We start from the raw sequence: 10,993 nt of genomic DNA, 5'->3' as shown, positions 1-10,993 counted from the left end.
AAATCGATTGATCTCTAGCAGATCCCAGTTCCAGCGCTTGTAGCCAGTCAAGTAAAGAAACCTCGAAGATATGTCGCCCCTTCGAGTTAACACAGCTAGTTCTAGAGCCCACAAGAGCAAAAAATGTTTTAGATTTATTATTCACTAACACGCCAGAGACGGTGCGTTCTACAATAGTGCTGCCGAGCATAAGCGACCACCAAGCTATATTGTGCGATATGAATCTGCAGTATGTGAGAGCTGCTAACAGTGGTCCACGGCGTATCTACAGCTATCAAAAAGCACGTGTTAGCGAGATGACCCTGGCTCTAGATTTCTACTATGATGTATTTGAGACACAGGCTGAATTCATGAATATGGAAGAGTTATGGGAAGTATTTAAGAACAAGTTGTTCGAGATGCGTGAAAGATATGTACCATCATGGGTTATGACTGCGCGGCGCAGCAAAAGTAAGCCGTAGTGTTCGCGACACGTGAAATGCAAGGCCAGGCAGAGAGCGCACGTTTGCGCTGCTTATAAGAAAAACCCTTCGTTGAAGTTTAAAGATAAACTCAAAAACAAAACTGAAGAGATGAAGGCAGCTATGCAGACAGCCAAAGATAAATGCTTTAGCACGTTCCACCTGCGTATACAAAAAGGACCGAAAGAACTGTGGCAATTCTTTAAAATAAACAGTAAAGATGTGTTATCAATACCGGCCCCTGATAGCGACGGTGCTACCGTCCATAACGACATTGAAAAAGCCGAGTGCTTTATGTCGTTTTTCAATTCTGTGTATGCTGCTCGTGTTGACACTCAAAACACTGTGGCGCGATCCACCCCAGTGTTGGGTAAGCCCATGGACGATATCATGATTGACCAACGAGGAATAGTGGTCTCTCTCAAAACATTCAATGCGTCTAAAGCAACTGGGCCTGACGCTTTGTCACCAGCACTGCTTTCTTTGTGCCCACGGGAGGTGTCCAAATATCTGTGCGTAATTTTTACTAAATCTTTACTAGAAATCTCTTTACCAGATGACTGGAAACTTGCCAATGTCGTCCCTGTCCATAAAGGTGGACCGCGAAGTAGTGTTTAGAATTACCGGCCTATCTCGCTTACTAGCGTTGCATGTAAGATACTTGAGCATGTGCTTTACAGCAATGTTACGAGCCACATGAACGGGCACTCTCTGCTCAGCCCCAAGAAGCGTGGATTTCGCAGTGGATTTCGCGTGGATTTCGCAGCAGGAGCTTTGGATAAGGGTTTTTTTTGTTGACTGTTTGTTTCTAGATTTTAAGAAGGCGTTCGATGTTGTCCCTCACTCTTATAGAAAAATTAGAAATATAAACAGTATGGTTGTTAACTGGATAAAAGAATACCTAAATTTAAGAAAACAGAAAGTTGTGCTTAATGGCAAAACATCCCGTGAAGTAGATGTGCCCTCTGACGTGCCCCAAAGATCAGTCATAGGACCACTTTTATTTCTTATCTATATAAATGATATTTCCTGCGGTATTTCATCGCAAATCAGGCTATTTCCCGATGATTGTGTTTTGTACAGGACTATTCGTACTACCCATGACTGCAATGTTTTACAAAACGACCTGTACACGGTAAATGAGTGGTGCAACAAGTGGCACATGCTCATTAACATGAAAAAAAGCCGTTCATACGCGTTTTTCGAGGAAAAAAAACAACTCATGATTTCTGTTACACTTTAAATTCAACCATGATATTATCGGTTCAGGAGCACAAACATCTCGGCGTTCATTTCACACCTGTTCTTTGTTGGAGCCGTCACATTGATCATATTGTTACGTAGGAAGACGCAGACGAAAAGCTATGTACAAGTATATTGGTGGTGGTGATAAACTTTATTGAAAGGGGGAAGGGTAAAGAGGGACGTGGCTGAGGGTTAGGGCTCAAGTAAGGCCCTGGGCCTGCTTGGCCTTTTCCGCCCAGTCCACCAGTTCAAGTTGTCGGTCGACGTCCCCGGAACTGAGCCAGGCTGTCCAGTCAGTCTCGCTGCTGACGGGGGGATGAGAGAACGGGAGCGAGGTGCATTCCCACATTATGTGTGTTAGTGTTCCTGTTTCTGAACAGAGCCTACATTTGTCGCTTTCCCTGCCCCCTGTGATTTTGTTAATGTATTTTGGGTGTGGGTATGTATTTGTCTGAAGTCGCCGAAACGCGACCGCTTGCGTTTTGTCGAGTTGCTTGGCCGGTGGTGGCAGCGCGCGACGCCTCAAGCGGTACCGATGAGCTATTTCATAATAAGTCTCGCAGGGTTCCTCGTGCCTCTCCTCCTCATTCACGCCGTCCGCATCCGCGGACGAGGCTCGGCGCGCGAGATCTCGAGCCAAACTGTGAGCCGACGCGTTAACGGCCGGGCACAGCCGCGTGAGCGGGGGTCCACACGAGGGTTTTCAAGCCGCTTAGGGGTCGTCGTGTGAGGACATGGTACGCCTGTTTGCAAATTCTACCACGGACGAAATTGCCGATGGCCTGCTTGCTCTCGCTGATGACGGTATTCGCTTCCGCATGCATGGCCATGGCAATCGCGGTTTCCTCCGCTTCCACCACTCGGCCAGCCGTGATTGTTGTATGTTCTATCAGTCCTCCGTTGTGATCCGCTACCACCGCGGTCATGAGGTCGCCCCGAGGGTGTCTGGCTGCGTCTGTGTAGAGCACTCCATCTTGCGAGCCGTAGCGTCGCCAAATGGCTTCACTACGGGCCTGCCGAGGGCCCTGATGGAAATCGGGGTCCACGTTGCGGGGTAGAGGTGGGGCATAAATATGCCCCCTGACCTTTCGCGGAATCGTAATGTACTCTATTTACAAGAAAATACGCTGCGCTTGGCCAAGAGGCAACAGCCCGCGCTAGCCTCTAATCGTCGTCGTCGTCTTCACACTGCTCGCCTCTTCGTGATCGCAAATACTGTTCCGTAGCACTACCCACGGCGGCAAAAGCGCCGTCCCGGAGCGACTAACGGCCGGACTCGGAAGCAGTGTAGTAGGCCTTGAGCCTACTGACATGCACGACATCACTAGATGCCAGAGGAGAGGACGAGGTTGAACCCACAGAAGCGATTTCCTACGTCACAGGCTTCATCTGGCGCAGCACGCGGTAGGGCCCTGTGTATGGCGAAAGGAGCTTCTCTGAAATATCACAACTAAAGCATGCTGCGTTCTAGGTTTCCTGCGCAGAAACGCAAAAAAGTTGCCACTGGAGACAAAGGTATCATTGTACAAATCAAATGTCCGATCTGTTCTGGTTTATGCTTGTGTTGTGTGGGATCCGTGGTCGGCACGAGACGTGAACAGTTTAGAAAGAATTCAAAGCATAGCCGTTCGTTTTGTTTACTCAAATTCCACTGGGAATTTCAGTGTTTCAAGAGCAAAAGAAAGGCTCGGTTGGGAACCACTACAGCAACGCAGGAAATATCTCAGACTGAAACTCTTTCACAACATATTCCGCTCTCGAACAGGTATAGATCCCGGGAAATATTTTTCCAAGCCTGATTACGTTTCTCAACGGCTGGACCATAAAAATAAGTTTAAAGAAATAGCCTGCAAAACTGAAGGATTTAAAATGTCATTTTTCCCCAGAACCATAAGCCAATGGAACAAGCTACCATCCGTCGTCGCAACGATTCTCCCAAACGGTGTATTTTCAAACTCTATACGCCCACTGAAGTAAGATAGTGTTTTGTGTGTATGTGCGAGTATGAAAGTGGTTCGGGTAGATGTTTTGTTTTGCCTGCTTTATTTATTGGTTCTTTGTTTCCTTCTCCCCCCCCCCCCCCCCCGCTGTAATGCCTACGGGCGCTGTGGGTATTGTGATAAATAAATAAATGAAAGAAATATAGATGGACTACGGATACGGTCCATAAGATCAATTCTCGACATTATTTTGCCCTACATCACTCACATCATTAATATCTGCATTGCAAATGCGGTATTTCCTCATGGAATGCAAGTTACCCACTGTTCTGCACTTTTCAAGAAGGGAGATAGGAACCAGTTAGGCAATTACCACCCAATAACAATACTTCCAATCTTCTCAAAGGTGTTAGAAAAAGCTCTTCACAAACAGTTTACAGAATTTTAGTCCAAACATCATATACTCACCAAATCACAATATGGGTTTAGAAAGCACCTTTGAACAGAATTCGCACTCTTAGAGCAGAAGGAATATATACTAAAACAATTTGAACAGAACAATATAGTCTTGGGCATTTTCATTGATTTTACAAAGGCGTTTGACCTTATAAATTATGAAATAATTATCCGGAAGCTTGAACGATTCGGTTATCGCGGGCACGCGTGGCATCCATAGTCGAATGGTATCGAGAATATCGCCGATAAGCTGTAAGTGTAAATGGCTTTATGCCACAAACTCTCCCTGTCCGCTGCGGTGTTCCGCAAGGAAGTATACTCGGTCCCTTTCTCTTCAGTCTTTATATCAATGACATCGTCAACGTAGTTCCCCTCGCAAAAAGTGTTATATACGCAGACGATACGAGCATATTACGGGGAGGAATTAAAAGTGCTAGGTGAATCTTTGCTTTATTTTGTAGATGCTTTTGTGGTCATAGAAATCAAGGTGTCAGAATATTTCCTACATATGTTCTCGGTAAATGGATACAGGTGTTGCAGCATAACACGGACTAACCGTAGATGCGGCGGCATTGCTATATTTGTAAATTAAAGATATGACACTTCACTGGTAGACTCTACGTTCAGGCATGCGGAACGCCTCGCCGTAAAGGTTCATTGTGTAAATTATGAACTGTTATTGTTAGTGGTGTACCAGCCCCCAAGTAATAGTGCTACTCGTTTTGTGTTGGAACTGAAATAAGCATTGAAGAGCTGGTCATCAGTGGATTAAGTTTGCCTGGCAGGGTATTTCAATATTAACATCCTATGTCCAACAAAAACCTTTGTATCAGGTTATTTAGCCGTTTTGGCATCTTATGGTTTCACGCCACGGTGATTGCCCCGACAAGAGAGGAAATTTTGAATGGCCGTTATGTAACGTCTTGCTTAGACCATATTGCGGTTCGAGCGCCTAATCATTCAATCACTTCTTGTGTTATCACTCATAGATTATCTGACCACTATGCTGTCGCTTGCCGTGTATCCCTAAGTGTATCGTTCGTTGGCACGCAGTATTCAAGTGATACGGTAAGATTAACAGTAGATATCACAGCAAAGGTGATTGAAAATGCCGTTGAAGACCTTAACCCTGGAAAGTCGCCAGGACCACAGCAGCTTTTTAATAAGCCTTCTGCTCGCTGCTAGCCACCGTATTAGAACGTGTTTTTAAGGAGGCATATCAAGAAGGTCGTCTGCCACCGTCTTTTAAAAGAGCGTATACAGCCTTGATACCAGAAAGCGATGACGCGAATAAATTTAGCAGAGTCCCAGGCTACAGGCCAATTACCCCCACAAACGTAGATTATAAAGCTTTAATGAAGCTATTTGCGCGGAGACTACAAGGGGTTATTGGTGCTTTAGTAGGATCGCATCAGTTCTGCGGAATAAGAGGGAAGTATATATCTACCAATATCCATGTGGCTCGCAGCATTCTTTAAACTTGAGATGCATACATTAGGAAAGTCGCTATGTTACAAATTGATCTAGAAAAGGCATTCGTCAGAGTATCTCATAATCTCCTGTTTTCAATTCTTGGTTATGTCGGAGTTGAATCAAAGATAACAGAGGGAGTTCAAATGGCGTAGAATAATTTGACAACTAACCTCATTATCAACCATGAGCTAACTGAAAGGATTGAAGTGCGTTCCTCTGTTCGTCAGGGGTGCCCGTCTCACCTCTTTAGTTCGCAATATATTGTCACATAGTAGTGACGGTGAAGACGGCAGCAAAACTGTGATTAACGAAACTAGCGTTTTATTGGGCGAACTTGCGCCCTCAAAAACAGGCTACATTCAAGAAACAACGATAGCGGCGAACACACTCGGCGATGGTTGAAAATCTGATCAGCGGGTCAAGCGCGTCGGCTTTTATACATCAGTCGTCGAATGTTCCAGAGTAATCGCTGGGACCCGCGTCTCTTCGACAAAGATCTAGACTATTCGCGTCGCGCATACATGCAATCAGATTACACAAGGTTCGGTGACAAACATCGGATGGAACCGTCGATAACATTCCAGAAACGTCCGATACATGCAGGCGCGTCCTGTTCTGTGCGGTAACATTTGTTAGACAGTGAAACGTGGTCGCCCGATAAAGATAAACAAGTACACGTGTCAATATCTAGAGGCTCTCAGTAAAAAATTATTGATAGTCCGGATGTGTGTGGTTTCAGCCTAGAAAGTTGTGAAGAGCATTTATTAGCTTAGGCTGATGATGTTGTGGTTTTCTGCGCTGATAAGGAGAGTGTTCGAGTTGCTATGACAATTATGCGTGAGTTTTGCGACATGACGGACAGCAATATAAACCTGAATAAGTATGTGGTTTTGTGGCATGGCCGGTGGCAAACAACGCCGCGTGTTTTTGAAGGTAGGCATTGGCGTGAGCTTTAGTTACAGGGCGATAGCGCATCTACCATGTCTGCGCGAGACCTATCTCTTCGAAACTAAAACTGCTTCTCGATTTTGGCATGGTAAGTTATCTGTACGTCTTCACATGCTGGCGTGGTGTAGTGGTATAGTACCGGGCTTGTTATCTCTAGGTCCGCCGATCGAATCCTTGTCGAAGCATTTTTACTTTTTTATTGCACTAAAACGCTCTCTCTTGCTTTCTGTATTCAAAAGAAATATATAGGGTTGCCAAGCACCGCGTATTTAACGCGCTAGAATTTTTTTTTTTTTTTCGCACCAGTACTCAGCGCCTCCCAGTACGCCGCGCCATGCCCAGCGCCCTAGCATCCAGCGCGTGACACTGGGTTTATAATCCGGCGTGGCACTGTACACTGGGTTGTGGGTTTTGCAGTAGGGTTATGTTTCATTTTGCATGTTTGATGTCCGTATTTCGACTTTAATAACGTGTAAAGTGCCATTATGAAAGATATGGTAAGGCACTGTAAGGAAATGTAAAGTCTTCATTATTTCCAGCAATTTGGTAATGTACGATTCGCACTATTAATTTCCCCCTTCTTCCTTTTCTGGGGCCTCCTGCACACGCCAAGCCCACGCCTTTTTCTGGACTCGTTAAGCTCGTGCCTGGCGCTTGGAGACGACTTCGAAGTCGGTTGACTTGCCCTCGGCCTGGCGTCACTTCTCCGTTCTTCTCGTTCTGCGTTCGGCCTATCGATCACGAGCCGAACCCGGTACGTCCACAGCGCACACAGAACCCGTAGCAACTGCTAGAGGAGGTCAACCCAGTCAACACCACCTAGACAAGAGAAGGCCTGAGCCAGGGAGGAAGGAAACCAAATAGGAGGGTCCCTGACGTCAAGTTTTTTGAAGCCGGAAGTGCAGCCATGTTTGTATGCCGTTTCCCATTGCGCCCTGTTGGGACTCGGGGTTCGAAAACGTGGGATCTTCAGTCCTCGTGGAGGATTGAGTGAACGTGAGGCTGGGTCCGATATTGAGGGCGTTTGACAAACACGTATATATTTACTTATGTACAAGAAAATTCAAAGAAATACAGAAAAGTTGATGAAGTGGTAGTCGCCGATCACTCCCGCCGTCCGTAGATCCTTTTATGCCTTGCGTGATTATTGTTTAGTCACTTCCCCTAATCCGGTGTCAGGAGGTCGATGGCATCAGGCCCCACAAATCCAGTGTCAGGAGGCCGATGACATCAGGTCCCACCATTTCGGTGTCAGGAGACCGAGGACATCAGGTTCCACCAATCCGGAGGTAGGTTGCCCTTTTCGCTGACTCCGATCGTACTCTGACAGGCGATGGCAGGATCATCGCACCGACCACGTCTTCGGCTTGGACACGCCAGTTTGTGCTGCTGGCAGGTGACAGCCGTATCATTGCTAATTGCTCACACCTCTCCTGAACGAGGTATTCCCGCACTGGTCATAATTCATCCGTGTCGAGAACCATTTCGACGAGGCCATCGGCCCGTTCCCTATAATCGTGCGAAACGTGACCAAAGGGTGTCGCGGGGCGAACGGCCGATCACAACAGCCCGTCCACCGCAGGGAAGAGGGCTCGAAAGGGGGCAGCTCATCCGTGCCCCTTCAAGAGGCCTTGGCCGGTCAGCAGGCGCAGCCCCGGCTCGAAGTCCCAGGCTCGACGGGAAGATCGAACGGCCGATCACAGCAGCCCGTCCACCGCCAGGAAGAGGGCTCGCAAGGAGGCAGCTGATCAGTGCCCCTTGAAGAGGCACTGGCTGCTCAGCAGGCTCAGCATCCGCTCCAAGTCCCGCGCTCGCCGGGAGGATCACGTCCAATGGCTATCTTGGAGGGAGGGTTGGCTGCAGGTGGTAGGCTCGGAACTGGCATTTTAGTGACCAAGTCCGCACAGCGCCCGAGCAGCGACAAGACAAGCGCCCAAACCCCCTCCGTGATATGCCAGGTAATCCTCCCTCTCCCTTAATTAACCCCGATGTCAGAACCAACGAGCGCCAATAAGGCAGCCATAGAGGACCACTGCTCAGACGAACCTAAACAAATTAATTTGTAAATTAAATTTCTGACCTTAAACAAAGTTTAAATGGTAGTGTGCCTTAACGTCTTGGTCAATTTCCTTTTAATCGTGGCTCAAAGAAGGCGCAACTCACGCAGCTCTGATGCAAACGATAAACAATAGGAGACCGTTTAGAACAGAACAGACAAAAAAAAAGCTATGTTCCTTATCGAGGCATAAACTCCTGACAAACGACACAGCTCATGAGTTGGCTACTTTCATTCACCTTTGTCCCTGCCCATCCAGACGGCCTCAAGACCACTGCCAGTTTGGCCACGGTACCGCAAGGTTGAAATTCGAAGAACTGGGATCCTCCCCGTCAACGTGTCCCGTGTCCTCAACTCCGCCCTTCCGAACTAAAAATTCCACGTCGCTCTTGGTTCACAAGTCGCCAAAACGAAAGAAAAGCGCGATCTTTTGAACCACAGGATTCGTCAAAGCGATTGAAATGGTCAAAGGGATCAGGGCCGCGTGTCGAGTTGCTCGTTCGGTCAGTGCCACCTGTCAATACCAGCGCCTCTAAAGCGAAACGTACTGGGCTCTGCTGACCGCGTTACTAAATTAATTCGTAGAGTGGCATGTAAAACCTAAAAAAAACGAAAGCTGCAATTTATCTGTGCGCAAAAACCTTTAAAAAAATGCTTTCCTAGCGCGAGACTATTAAAGTGAAAAGTTATCCATTCCTAATAATAAAAAAATGCCTCGCGTACTACTTACGAAAAGAAACAACAACAAAACTTATGGATGCGCTCAATTCTACAGTTATTCTTAATGCGCGCTCGATTTGGTCGCCGACTGACAGCCTTTGGGCCACGTTGAGCACAAGAGGTGCGTAGACCTACATTGCTCTCTGACTTCACCTACCACTCCGTGTGCTCGCGGCTTGCTGTCTCGTACCTGAGGGGGAGGCCGTAAACGCGGGAAGAACACCCATTCTCCCTTCGTCCTCGCTCTCGCGGCGCATTCCACCTCAGTGACCGTTCGACCGACCCGGTTCCGACGCGCATATCTCAGCCCTGTTGAACTCATCCGCCACACCTTTGCTCGCAGAGACTCGCTCTCTCCTGTCGTTATCAACATTTCGCGACGCCTCCGTTTCCTGAATCGCCACAGTGAAACGCTTTCAGCTCTGCGCGATGGCCTGTCCCTCGGTCTCACGCGGCGATGTGGCGTCTTTCGCGAGTTTTCGATGAGCCGAATACTTGGCTCTTTTGATCCTCCGCCGCCTGAACCAATTTTTCGCAGCCATGTGGTCACCGAATGTGTCATTAGAGCCCTCGAGCGTCGGGTTCCTGTCCGGCCTGACCGCCATGGCATTCAATCCATTTGGCGATTCTGGAACATCGCTCAAGTGCGCTGGTACGAGGAACGTTTTCAGCGCCACCTTTACACTGTTAGGGTTGCTGGAACAAGCTTCGTCCCCGCAAGGAGGGCTCTCCGTGATGGCCGCTAGCTTGGTTTCTGTGTACGACTGCATTGCGCAGTCACCGATGATGGAGATTTTAGCGATTTCATCTCCGTTCTGCCGCGGCAGGCCTTCTCTTGGCTCGGCCGCTACTGTATCTGGGCCTATTCTAGACAATTCCTGGAAGTCGCCCAAGTGCTCGGATACGAGGAAGGTCTCCAGCGCCTCCTTAACGTTATCATAGCTACTGGAACAAGCCTCGTCCTCGCAAGGGACGCCCTCCGGAATGACCCCTCTCTGTAGACCGGCAATGGCCTCGCTCTCGACGCACTCTGTCTCTGAGGATTTCGCCACCTCGCACTTTTCGTCCTTTTCATTTACTGGCGCAACCTCAGTGTACTCGAAGGACAAGTTTTGTACTGGTCACTTTAATTTTGTCTCGCTCACCACAGAAATGCCGAAATGGCGCAACAATGCCTGTTTAGCCAGATCGTACTTCTTGAAGTCGGCATCAGAAAGGCGAGCTATAAGCAACAAATCACACCACAGGGAAGTACTCCCAACAACCCTGCCGACCAACCTCACGGTCCATCAGCACCTCTACGCAAACGTTCTCGAAAAATTCAAGAAATCTTTCTATGTTTTCGCCGTCCTCAAATATGTGCAGCCCAGACCGTGCCTGCAGCGCCCTGAGATACTGGATTTCCCTGTCGCGTTCCTCGATCCTCATTCTGTGCTGTCTCTCTCGCTCATACTCTTACTCGTACTCCCGCGTTCGCGCTCATCCTGCTCTCTCTTTCTCTGGTACTCGCGTTCATCCTGCTCTCACTTTCTCTGCTCCTGAATATCTTCCCAAGCCTCCACGATCTCCTCTTCATCTCTGCCGCTTGACTCTATCGCCTCGATGACTTCCGCATCCTTTAGCTGCTTCCCACAATCAATCCCGGATTCCCCGCATATCGCGTTTAGGTCCTTTCTGTGCAAGTTCCTCCAATC

This window comes from Dermacentor andersoni, chromosome 9 (genome assembly GCF_023375885.2).
Source record: "Dermacentor andersoni chromosome 9, qqDerAnde1_hic_scaffold, whole genome shotgun sequence".
NCBI classification, from domain to species: Eukaryota; Metazoa; Arthropoda; class Arachnida; order Ixodida; family Ixodidae; genus Dermacentor; species Dermacentor andersoni.
Note: the sequence above shows the minus strand (reverse complement) of the source record.